This window comes from Sardina pilchardus, chromosome 14 (genome assembly GCF_963854185.1).
Source record: "Sardina pilchardus chromosome 14, fSarPil1.1, whole genome shotgun sequence".
Classification (NCBI taxonomy): Eukaryota; Metazoa; Chordata; class Actinopteri; order Clupeiformes; family Clupeidae; genus Sardina; species Sardina pilchardus.
Window position 1 is genome coordinate 8,473,256 of NC_085007.1, and position 12,090 is coordinate 8,485,345.

Here is a 12,090-nt window from a genome sequence, read left to right on the forward strand (position 1 = left end):
AACATTCAGAACAAACAAAACAAGAAAGGAAAAATACACAAATACATACTAGGGCTTGGAAAGTAAATCAAATTCTGTTACTCTGTTCCAGAGTTGCATAGCATTCTTAGAATTCATAACTTTCAGGGCTATTGAGTAAGAAAGGAAATGATTGTGAAACCCACTAAAAGTGGGCTTCACTTTTAAATATCTACATTTATGTATGAAAAATTTACACAGGATGACAATTACATTGACCAGGAGATCATCATTATCATTGATCATAGAGAGTCCGTATATAATGTCATTTGAGTCAAAGCTACTTAACATACAACATTTAGGAAGAAGCCAGTTATGAAGATCAAGCCACAAAGACTCAACATGAATACAGTGGACAAACAGGTGTTCAACAGTTTCTAGCTCATCACAAAACACACAATTATCAGTCTCTGTCCCAAAGCGCCTTTGGATAAATTCGTTGGAGGGGTTTATACCATTCAAAGTTTTAAAATGTAACTCTTTGGCTTTAGGGATTATTGGATACTTCAAGTATTTGGTTCGCAAGACCTGTATACGATGCTTTGTGAAAAAAATTGAAATGGAGTTTCTATATGTTAACACAGGATAAGAAAGGTTATTAAATATTTCTCTTAGAGATTTGTTGGGGAACCTAGACTCCTTAAAGGCACAACCTCCAACAGAGAGTTGTGGTAGGGAGGGGCAAATAGTAGGATCTGATATAATCCCTTTTATCAATCCTAAAATGGAATCAGGAATGGCATCAAATACAGTTTATACGTAACAATGTTGCATGTTAACCCATACTTAAAAGACAACCATTGGAGTCAATTAAGTGCAGGACTGACCAGATGCCTTTATCTAACCAGTCCTTGATGTATAGAGACGACTTTTTTGTAGTAATGTATCTGTTGTTCCAGATAGGCGTGTTGTGTGGGGTAAAATTATGATTGTACAGAATTTTCCAGTACAGAACAACTTGCTGATGGAAGCGGGATAATTTGAGGGGCAGGTTCTGAATACTGGAGTCACATCTTAGGAAGAAATCTATACCACCTATACCACGCAGGCATCCCCACCGAAAGTGGGCGCTGTTCCATTTTGAACACTGAACAGTGGTCGTGGATTATTACCAGAGGAAGACTCACTTGGATGTTTACAATTTCCCTCGTTTGAAAGAAAAAGCACAGTTTTTTTTTTTTTTTTTAATGCCATTCTTTTCCCCAAACAGTATACTCATTCCAGAGACAAAAATATAAAAATCCAACCAAAATCAATGGATCTGTGAGGATTTTAGTACTAGTTGGCAATCAACAGGCTCTGAACTTCAATAGAATTTTAGGCTACTCTCAACATTCCGAAAGACATAGCCTACTGGATATTTACAGTATGGTTGTTACTGTATGTCCACATTATTAAACATCATGGCCTAGGCATCTTTTTACATTTCAACATAACCCAAATGGAAATGCCACAAAAGAGTATAATACAGCAAAATTACTTTCCTTAAGGAGGGGTCTTATCTCTGTTCAATTTTGAGTTGCTGTTGCGACTCAAAAAGAAGCTTCTCCCAGAAAAGACTCTGGGGTGCCAGTGACCCCCATCCACATACAGTATTTGACAATGAATGCAGTGAGCATCAGTGGCTGTGCACATGGAGAAAACATGAAGAGAGGTCTTTAGTAAGTCCATAAACCTCTAGAGGTCCTGAAGGCTTGGCCCAAATAGAACCACCAGCAAGGTTGTTCCCAGAACCACAGAGACTACCGTTTTTGACAAAGGTATCCTGTCACTCTGCCGAAGTATCTTAAAACGGTTGTCAATGAGCTAGCTCAACAGCTCCCCCTAAGTTTGCATCCATTGACCATTCTCTGCAGCGAGAATGTTTCCTCAAGTGTGTTGCGGTTTTTAGAGTCAAATCAGTCACTCCTCCAACAATATTAGTGGCCAATCAGTTCTTCAGACACCAACGATATGTAAATGAGAAAACTTTTAGAGTACCACCAAAGATCCTCTAAGTGGTGATTGGTCGGATACATAGCCTAGCCTACTATATCCGACCAATCACCACTCACCACAGAAGGTGCTACTACTATAAAGCTTCAAACCTCCGCGCTGACTTGTTGTCAGCGCTCCTGTTGGATGAACGGATTGTAGAAAGGTAAGACACAAGTGTCCTTACTCTTTTAAGTTGCTAATAAATTGTAGAATATTGCCGTTTTCATATGTTATATTTGTTGTGAGGTGGCTTTTTGTGTTGTTGAAATAGGCTAGAGTTTTGATTATGTGAAAAGTATTTGCACGCCCGCTCAACTTTTTCAAAAGGTGGTGCGAACCACTAATTCAAGACATTTTTGTCATCATAGGCTACTGTCATTTGTCATCGACACAGGCTACTCTCAACATTCCGAAAGACAATAGCCTACTGGATATTTACAGTATGGTTGTTACTGTATGTCCACATTATTAAACATCATGGCCTAGGCATCTTTTTACATTTCAACATAACCCAAATGGAAATGCCACAAAAGAGTATAATACAGCTAAATTACTTTCCTTAAGGAGGGGTCTTATCTCTGTTCAATTTTGAGTTGCTGTTGCGACTCAAAAAGAAGCTTCTCCCAGAAAAGACTCTGGGGTGCCAGTGACCCCCATCCACATACAGTATTTGACAATGAATGCAGTGAGCATCAGTGGCTGTGCACATGGAGAAAACATGAAGAGAGGTCTTTAGTAAGTCCATAAACCTCTAGAGGTCCTGAAGGCTTGGCCCAAATAGAACCACCAGCAAGGTTGTTCCCAGAACCACAGAGACTACCGTTTTTGACAAAGGTATCCTGTCACTCTGCCGAAGTATCTTAAAACGGTTGTCAATGAGCTAGCTCAACAGCTCCCCCTAAGTTTGCATCAATATTGACCATTCTCTGCAGCGAGAATGTTTCCTCAAGTGTGTTGCGGTTTTTAGAGTCAAATCAGTCACTCCTCCAACAATATTAGTGGCCAATCAGTTCTTCAGACACCAACGATATGTAAATGAGAAAACTTTTAGAGTACCACCAAAGATCCTCTAAGTGGTGATTGGTCGGATACATAGCCTAGCCTACTATATCCGACCAATCACCACTCACCACAGAAGGTGCTACTACTATAAAGCTTCAAACCTCCGCGCTGACTTGTTGTCAGCGCTCCTGTTGGATGAACGGATTGTAGAAAGGTAAGACACAAGTGTCCTTATTCTTTTAAGTTGCTAATAAATTGTAGAATATTGCCGTTTTCATATGTTATATTTGTTGTGAGGTGGCTTTTTGTGTTGTTGAAATAGGCTAGAGTTTTGATTATGTGAAAAGTATTTGCACGCCCGCTCAACTTTTTCAAAAGGTGGTGCGAACCACTAATTCAAGACATTTTTGTCATCATAGGCTACTGTCATTTGTCATCGACACACTTGACTTTTTGGTTTTGAAAGTGTTTGATAGGCTACGTATGGACAAGTTTTTGTCGGGATATGCGAGTCATTAAAAAAATAAAATGGTAAAGTGCCGCTCACCTCTGGCTCAATGTGACAAGCCTTTATTCAACCAAATACATTCTCTCTCTCTCTCTCTCTCTCTCTCTCTCTCTAGTCACAAAGGTTTTCTAGCCTAAAGTTTTTTCTGCCGCTGAAATGGCAAAACAGGTGAGTGCCTTTTTCCAAATAATGAAGTTGAAGTCTCAACACCTTCTGTAGAGCTACACCAGACACGTAACTGAAGCGTTCCGTTTGTGAAGCATATGTTGCAGCAGTTAATAACCACTATAATCAATGGAAGCAGCTACACCAGACGCGACAGTGGCGCGTACATTCGAAAAAAATAGACCCATCTTCTGAAATGGATTTTACGCGTCGCGAACGGAACGCTTCAGCTACGCGTCTGGTGTAGCTCCCCTGTTAGTCAGTTTGGGCCTCATTTCCGTACCAGGACACCAACTGAATGGCATTTCGCATTTTGTCTTAGCATAACTGTATTTCATAGTTATGCATATGTTATGCATTTATGTGACTAGTACGATAGGAGTACGTTGCTTGTTTGTTGCCATCCGATGCAAACACATTACATCTTTATAATTGAAATGAATATGCTGCAGGGTCCTATTCAATGTGTGGAGAAGCCACAAGGGTGTGGTGTGAAGGTGTACGAGGACAAGACATTTTACAACTCTCCTCTACCTCAGGTAGGAATGTGTCATGATTAAACCTGGTTAGATGTAGGCCTAATAACTCATGCATATGGGTAATAGCTATGACACTATGTGTAGCGTATTGGAGGTACAGTGGAAGTAGAAATCTACTCATTTTATCCATTGATTAATCTGACTAATCAGTGCTTTAATAATATGTAGTATTAATATGTATAATGTATTGTCTTATCACTTCTCAGGTCCCTGTGCAGTGTGTGGGCAATCCAGAAGGGTCTGATGTTCTGGTTTACTATGATAAAACTTTCAACAGGAGCCCACATTCCCAGGTATGAACACCTCATTACAGTGTGTTTCATAAGTGACATAGTGATAGGCTTGTTATTCTCATCACTTTCTCTCATCACTGTCTCCAGGCAAACAGACATGGTCGACTCAGCACAACTTCAGGAACAGTGCCATTTTTCCAGTGATAAATGCGTATGGTATGCTATGTGTTTATGTTGTAAACTGTATTTCTTTGTTGCATAGCAGAAATAGGACTCATAGTTAAAAAACTTTAAATGTTTACACTTTGCTGTAGATGTCCCTTCAGAGTCACACCTGCACTTCCTCCAATTCCCTGTGGTCGTCACTACTGCCTACCAGCCATTCTGCTGCACTTCTCTACTCTTTCTTATTGTATTTATTTTCTATATGATATTATTTGTATTATTTTATTCAGTGAAATGCTTTTAAAGGCTTGTTCTGTTGCCGACGTCTTTTGCCCACAAAGGCCTGATTTGTCGCTGATTATGTTTTTGATTGTAAATAGGCCTGGTTGTTGATTGGCCGCTGTGTGAAATCCAATACTGTCTTATTATTGTATCCTTTTTAAATTATTTATTTCTTGTTGTTTCATGCACTAATGTGACCAAAACTGTATTGCTCAGGGTTAACTTTCAAAAAGAAGTTGCTGAACTGGATGAGTGTATTTTCCATGACACGTTACTCTCATCTTTTTATGTTCTGTTACTTTGCTTGAATGGTCTTTTCTAAGAGTTGGAAATTTGTCATAGAAGCACAGCACAGGCGTTTAGCCGTAGTCTTTGAACCTATGCACTCCCTGTAGGCTATGTCTCCAAATATCATGAGAAAAAGAAAAGAGAAAAGGAAAAGAGACTCCAAACTGGCCGTGGTAGCGTAGAGGTTAAGGATGCTGTAGCTAGAAAAAGTTGAAGGTTTGAGTCTCGGCTTCCACTATTGTGCTCTTGTGCTTTTGGGAGACTGGCCCTTTTAATAGTTGAAATATGTAAATCTCTTTGGATAATATATACATTTATAATAATACACCTTTTTGTTAAGTGTTTCTTTCAGTCTCAGTTCTGAATATTTTAAAAGTGTCAATAACTGAATGATTTGCGAGACAGACAGGCTTCTTCTCCAGTATAGCTGCCATTAATGCCAACAGAATGTTTGCTTGGTACGCTGAAAACAGAGAAAATGGTCCCTGATCAGACGATACTCCTATGGCCTCTCATGAAATGTGTCTTATAGTTTTGCAGATGTCAGGAGAGTATTGAATTATCCAACTCTCCTAGCTATTTTCAACATGAACAGGGAACAGGCTAGATTCAGTGTGAAATGTAAAAAAAGGGGATGGGGATAAGGCTTTATCCATTAGCACAGACCTTGATACTGTCTTTATGTCACAGAGACTTTAATTGCCACACACAACAATGTTGGTGACGGGCTCTGTTGGTGGTATTTACTATATTAGTCTGTCAAGTCATAGTATTAACTGAACGATATCTTTTGAAAAAAAAAAATGCCATTCTTTTCCCCAAACAGTATACTCATTCCAGAGACAAAAAATATAAAAATCCAACCAAAATCAATGGATCTGTGAGGATTTTAGTACTAGTTGGCAATCAACAGGCTCTGAACTTCAATAGAATTTTAGGCTACTCTCAACATTCCGAAAGACATACTGGATATTTAACATGGTTGTTCCTGTATGTCCACATTATTAAACATCATGGCCAAGGCATCTTTTTACATTTCAACATAACCTTGTGCTCCAAATGGAAATGCCACAAAAGAGTATAATACAGCAAAATTACTTTCCTTAAGGAGGGGTCTTATCTCTGTTCAATTTTGAGTTGCTGTTGCGACTCAAAAAGAAGCTTCTCCCAGTGACCCCCATCCACATACAGTATTTGACAATGAATGCAGTGTGCATCAGTGGCTGTGCACATGGAGAAAACATGAAGAGAGGTCTTTAGTAAGTCCATAAAGCTCTAGAGGTCCTGAAGGCTTGGCCCAAATAGAACCACTAACAAGGTTGTTCCCAGAACCAGAGACTCCATCTACAGCAGGGCTGTACACTGCGAGCAGGTCGTCGCAAAAGCGAGTAAAAATATATTAGTGCGAATAGAAACAATTAAATGGGAGCACACGTGCGAGTAGCCTACTGATTTCAACCCTTTTATTCGCATTTTGCTCCTAAAATGAATACACACCAGACACCAAGTGGATCAAAGTATAGTACACTTTTTGCGCATCTGTATACTACAAATTTCAGAGTTCACCTGGCTGGAAACTCACGCTTTCAGCATCAACCTCGCGCTCTCACACACGCAAGAAATGTCACTCCAAATCCATTCTTCTTTTTCTTCAATCTGTTCGTTATCAGTTGGTGACTATGTAGCGAAACGGCAAACCATGATACAAATGCTGACTGTAACAATTACCGTGTTCGTTTCAAATATTATCACAGTTGATAAACAAGGTGTGGAAACCGTGTGTTAAATTCCTCAGCTTCACACCGGCCTGCATTTGACATACTCCTGGTAGACTTCTATGAAAGAAAAATGGCATCCTACTGATTCTGTAGCCTAAATGATGGATTTAACCACAATTCGGTGAGACTACACCTGCTTTAAAAAGGCGGAACATTTTCATTGCAAATGTGCGCTGTATCATAACCACTCTGCGTCTTTTTATGGAAGTTACGTTCATATTAAATCCATTCCACTAACGTTATCAGGAGAATACCGTAACATTTTATTTTGTGAGCACTGGTTGTCACTCATATAACATATATACCAAACTCCAAGACAAGTCATGGTTAAGCACCCAGCCAATTAAACATGACCAAGGAAAAAGTGAACAGGACGACTCACAATGCCATGCCATGGTGGGCTACCTAAATCATAGAAGTTGAACATTGCTGGACGCTCATCTTTTCTATTACACCAGAAATATTTGTCTTTACCTTTGTTAGTTTTTTGAACATTTAAGTTATTTAATGAAAACATGATGTATCCTTGAACTATGCTTGACTCTTTTCCTAAAACCGAATGAAACCTAATTATGTTCACGTATACTTCTTAAAGTGACAGGCACTCAATTAGACCTACACACCACCCCTGTAATATCAAAGTATAATCAATATGAAGTATTCAAATTACTGAATATTTTAAGCTATAAGTAATTATGCAGATCCTAAAATGCTATACATTGTTAACAAAATGTATACAAATTCTGAATTCAAAAATATGAAATAGAAACAAGACAAGCCATTTTCTCTCTGTGTGTGTGTGTAGGGTTTGAGCAGAGACTATATTGCCACTGCTGTGAATGATCTGTATCCTGCTTAAGGCAATAAGGTTTTCAAGGAAATGGCATAGTGCTCCTAAATTTGTTTCTGTGCTCCTAAACTTTTTCATTTAGGAGCACCTGTGCTCCTAGTGAAAAAGCTTAGCGTACAGCCCTGATATCTACAGGCAGGGATGAACAAACACCTTCCCCTGCATTTGGTCTGAATATACATGTAAATGTACTCTCTGTGCAGATGAACCCAGTATGTGTCTTGACCAAATCTCCTGAGAACCTCTCCTGTGTCCAAACTAAAATCAAATGGGCAAGATAAAAACAAGGGGATGAACTGGTGTCTCTTGGTATTTTAACTACTATTTCCTCCCCATCAAGAAATGACACAAGGCCTTCAGAAATAAAAATTGAAAACTGGTCCTGTGCTTGAGTTAATGGGTGCAGTTACTAGGGTATTGATGTGGTTTTGCTTCTTTTTCTTAATACTTAGGCCTAATTAACCTCAGAGCTGAAAAAAAGCTGTATTGATGTGGTTTTGCTTCTTTTTCTTAATACTTAGGCCTAATTAACCTCAGAGCTGAAAAAAAGCTAAATCAATGTATAAGCCGCAGCTATTGGGAAATAACGGTAGGCCTACACACAATGCTAGAAGCAGAGTGTCCCTCTCCCCTTACTGGAGGCAGCTGTACAGCTGGGACAGGTTCACCATCACCACCGTGATGCCATTCAGGCTGTACACGGTTGAACTTCCGGACTTTATGTGTTAACTCATAATCATCCGCTTAGACTGTGGCATCAGAAGCATTGGACATGCATGCTAGTTGTGCTCATAAGTTTATGAACCCATGCTAAAGCTGACTAAAAAGAGGAATAAGTCATCTTTTGGAAATTGATCTTAATGCCTTAAATTCTTCTGGATAGGGCCATTCTAGACTTCCCCCCCGAAATCACACTGTTAGAGTGTGTTATTTGTATGTAACCTGTGTTGTGTGGAACCACCGCGGTCCACACGCCCGGACTCGAACCCGCGAGACAGCAACACTGATATTTATTTGTATGTCGCTTTGGACAAAGGCGTCTGCTAAAGGGCCTCAGGCAACAGTGTGATTGATTTCAGGCAACTGGCTAAACACTAATAACCATAACCATAACCATAGAGGCAAGTATCACGCTTTTGTCTGTAAATGCTGTCACAGCAAAAAACAACTGGCAGGGAGCCAGTTGCCTGAAATCACACTGTTGCAGGCAACCGTGTGATTGATTTCAGGCAACTGGCTAATCACTAAACATGAGTTGTAACAATGTAGTTTAAATCACGCTTTTGGCCTAAATGCTGTCACACGGACCAAAAAACAACTGGCAGGGAGCCAGTTGCCTGAAATCACACTGTTGCCTCAGGCCTTGCCTTGATTTCAGGCAACTGGCTCCCTGCCAGTTGTTTTTTGGTCCGTGTGACAGCATTTAGGCCTACAGACAAAAGCGTGATTTAAACTACATTGTAACAACTCATGTTTAGTTTGATAGCCTACTCGGTAAAATGTGCAAGATCGTACAGGCTGTAATTAAACACATGCAGGTCGCATTACAGCACTTTTATAATTTGATGTTAAATAAAGCATAAAATGCTACTCCTCACTCATAGTAATGAAAGGAGAGAAGAGGGATCCTAAGACACAGGGGTGTCCAGAACATCTTAATTGGCGATTTAATATATATTGCCATCATAATTTCTATGAAAACTAATATGACGTCAATTTCCTTCTCCCTTCAAGCGCATCCGAAATGTAGCGCTGTTTTAACCCGTAGCCTAGCCCTTCAATGCGAGTTTTCTCGTACTCACGAGTGCACTGGAAAGGAAGAAAAGGGTGGGTTTCACGGTGTGAGTCACTCACCTCTATCACTACAAGTGACCAATCAGCTAGCACTAAGCCTTCGATATGCACCAACTACAATCTGCCATGAGTTGTGATTGGTCGAACTCATGAAATTCGATACGATGATGCACTTACCAAGTGACAGTCCCAGCTTTGCCAGAAACAGCGCTCCAGAGGGAGTTTGTGGAACGGATAGAATGGTAAGCAATTAAAGTGTCATTACTCTTTTGGGTCACTATCAAATTGTAGAATATTGCCGTTTTATTTTTATTTGTTAGGCTATTTGTTGGGGGATGTGGCTTTTTGTGTTGTTGAAATAGGCTAGTGTTTTGATTAGGCTATGTGAAAAATATTTGAACGCACACTCAACTGTTTTAAAAGAATGTGCGAACCACTGTAATGCAAGAAACTTTTGTCATTATAAACATTCAACACGCACGGGTAGCCTATTTCGAGCACAGACCATTATGCAGTCATTCTTTACATTTTTATCGACGGGTTACGCGTAGATAGGCTACTGTCATTCATTTGGCATCGACACACTTGACTTGGTTTTTGGTTTTGAAAGTGTTTGATGGGCTACGTATGGAAAAGTTTTTGTCGCACACCAATTGATTTTGAAAGATAGGCCTATGCGAGTCATAAAAATATATATTCAACCAAATAGCCTACGTTTCAGCCAATAAGACCAGAAAAAAACTATAGTGCCTATAGTGAAAAACGGATAGTTTATTTATAAACTGAAAGATCTCTCTCTGTCTGTCTGTCTGTCTGTCGGTCTCTCTCTCTCTCTCTCTCTCTCTCTCTAGTCATAAAGTTTTTCTAAAGTTTTTCTGCAGCTGATATGGCAAAACAGGTGAGTGGCTTTTTCCAAATAAGGATGTTGTGGACTCAACACCTTCTGTGACAGTCAGTTTGGGCCTAATTTCCGTACCAGGACACCAACTGAATGGCATTTGGCATTTTGTCTTAGCATAAATGTATTTCATTTAAAGTTAAGCATATGTTATGCCTTTATTTGACTAGTACGATTGTACGTTGCTTGTTGCCATCTGACATGTAAACACATGGAACCTCTTTATAATTGAAATTAATATGCTGCAGGGTCCTATTCAATGTGTGGAGAACCCACAAGGGTGTGGTGTGAAGGTGTACGAGGACAAGACATTTTACAACTCTCCTCTACCTCAGGTAATGTGTCATGATTAAACCTGATTAAATGTAATAGCTCATGCATAACGGGTAATAGCTATGACACTATGTGTAGCGTATTGGAGGTACAGTGGAAGTAGAAATCTACTCATGTTATCCATTGATTAATCTGACTAATCAGTGCTTTCCCTACCATGTGACCCGCCCTATAGCAGTTTGCATTTGTTCAATGATACAACTCTACATTAAACACAACATGCTCCCGTGCTGGGTTAATATGTATTAGTATTATATATTAGTATTACATATGTTTAATACTGTATGTATTAATATGTATTATATGTCTTATCACTTCTCAGGTCCCTGTGCAGTGTGTGGGCAACCCAGAAGGGTCAGATGTTCTGGTTTACTATGATAAGACTTTCAACAGGAGCCCACATTCCGGGGTATAGACACCTCACTACATTATGTGTGTTTCATTAGTGACTAATGTGATAGTGATAGTGATACACTTGTTAGGCTATTCTCATCACCTTCTCATCACTGTCTCCAGGCAAACAGACATGGTCGACTCAGCACAACTTCAGGAACAGTGCCATTTTTCGAGTGATAAATGTGTATGGTATGCTATGTGTTTACGTTGTAAACTCTATTTCTTTGTTGCATCTGACAGAAACAGGACTCATATGATAACTTAATCACTTAAGAAAAAAAACTTTAAAAGTTTACACTTTGCTCATCTTCCTGTAGATGTCCCTTCAGAATCACACCTGCACTTCCTCCAATGCCCTGTGGTCGTCACTGCCTACCAGCCATTCTGCTGCACTTCTCTACTCTTTCTTATTGTATTTATTTTCTATATGATATTATTTGTATTATTTTATTCATAGTGAAATGCTCTTAAAGGCTTGTTCTGTTGGCGATGTGTTTTGCCCACAAAGGTCTGATTTGTCGCTGATTATGTTTTTGATTGTAAATAGGCCTGGTTGTTGATTGGCCGCTTTGTGAAATCCAATACTGTCTTATTGTTGTATCCTTTTAAAATTATCTCTGTATTTCTTGTTGTTTCATGCACTAATATGACCAAAACTGTATTGCTCAGGGTTAATTTTCGAAAAGAAGTTGGCTAACTGGATGAAAGTGTATTTTCCATGACACCACATGTTACTCTCATCTTTTATGATCTGTTACTTTGCTTGAATTGTCTTTTCTAAGAGTTTAGATTGGTCATAGAAGCACAGCACAGGCGTTTAGCCATAGTCTTTGAAGTGTTACCTGTGTGCGTATGTCTCTAAAT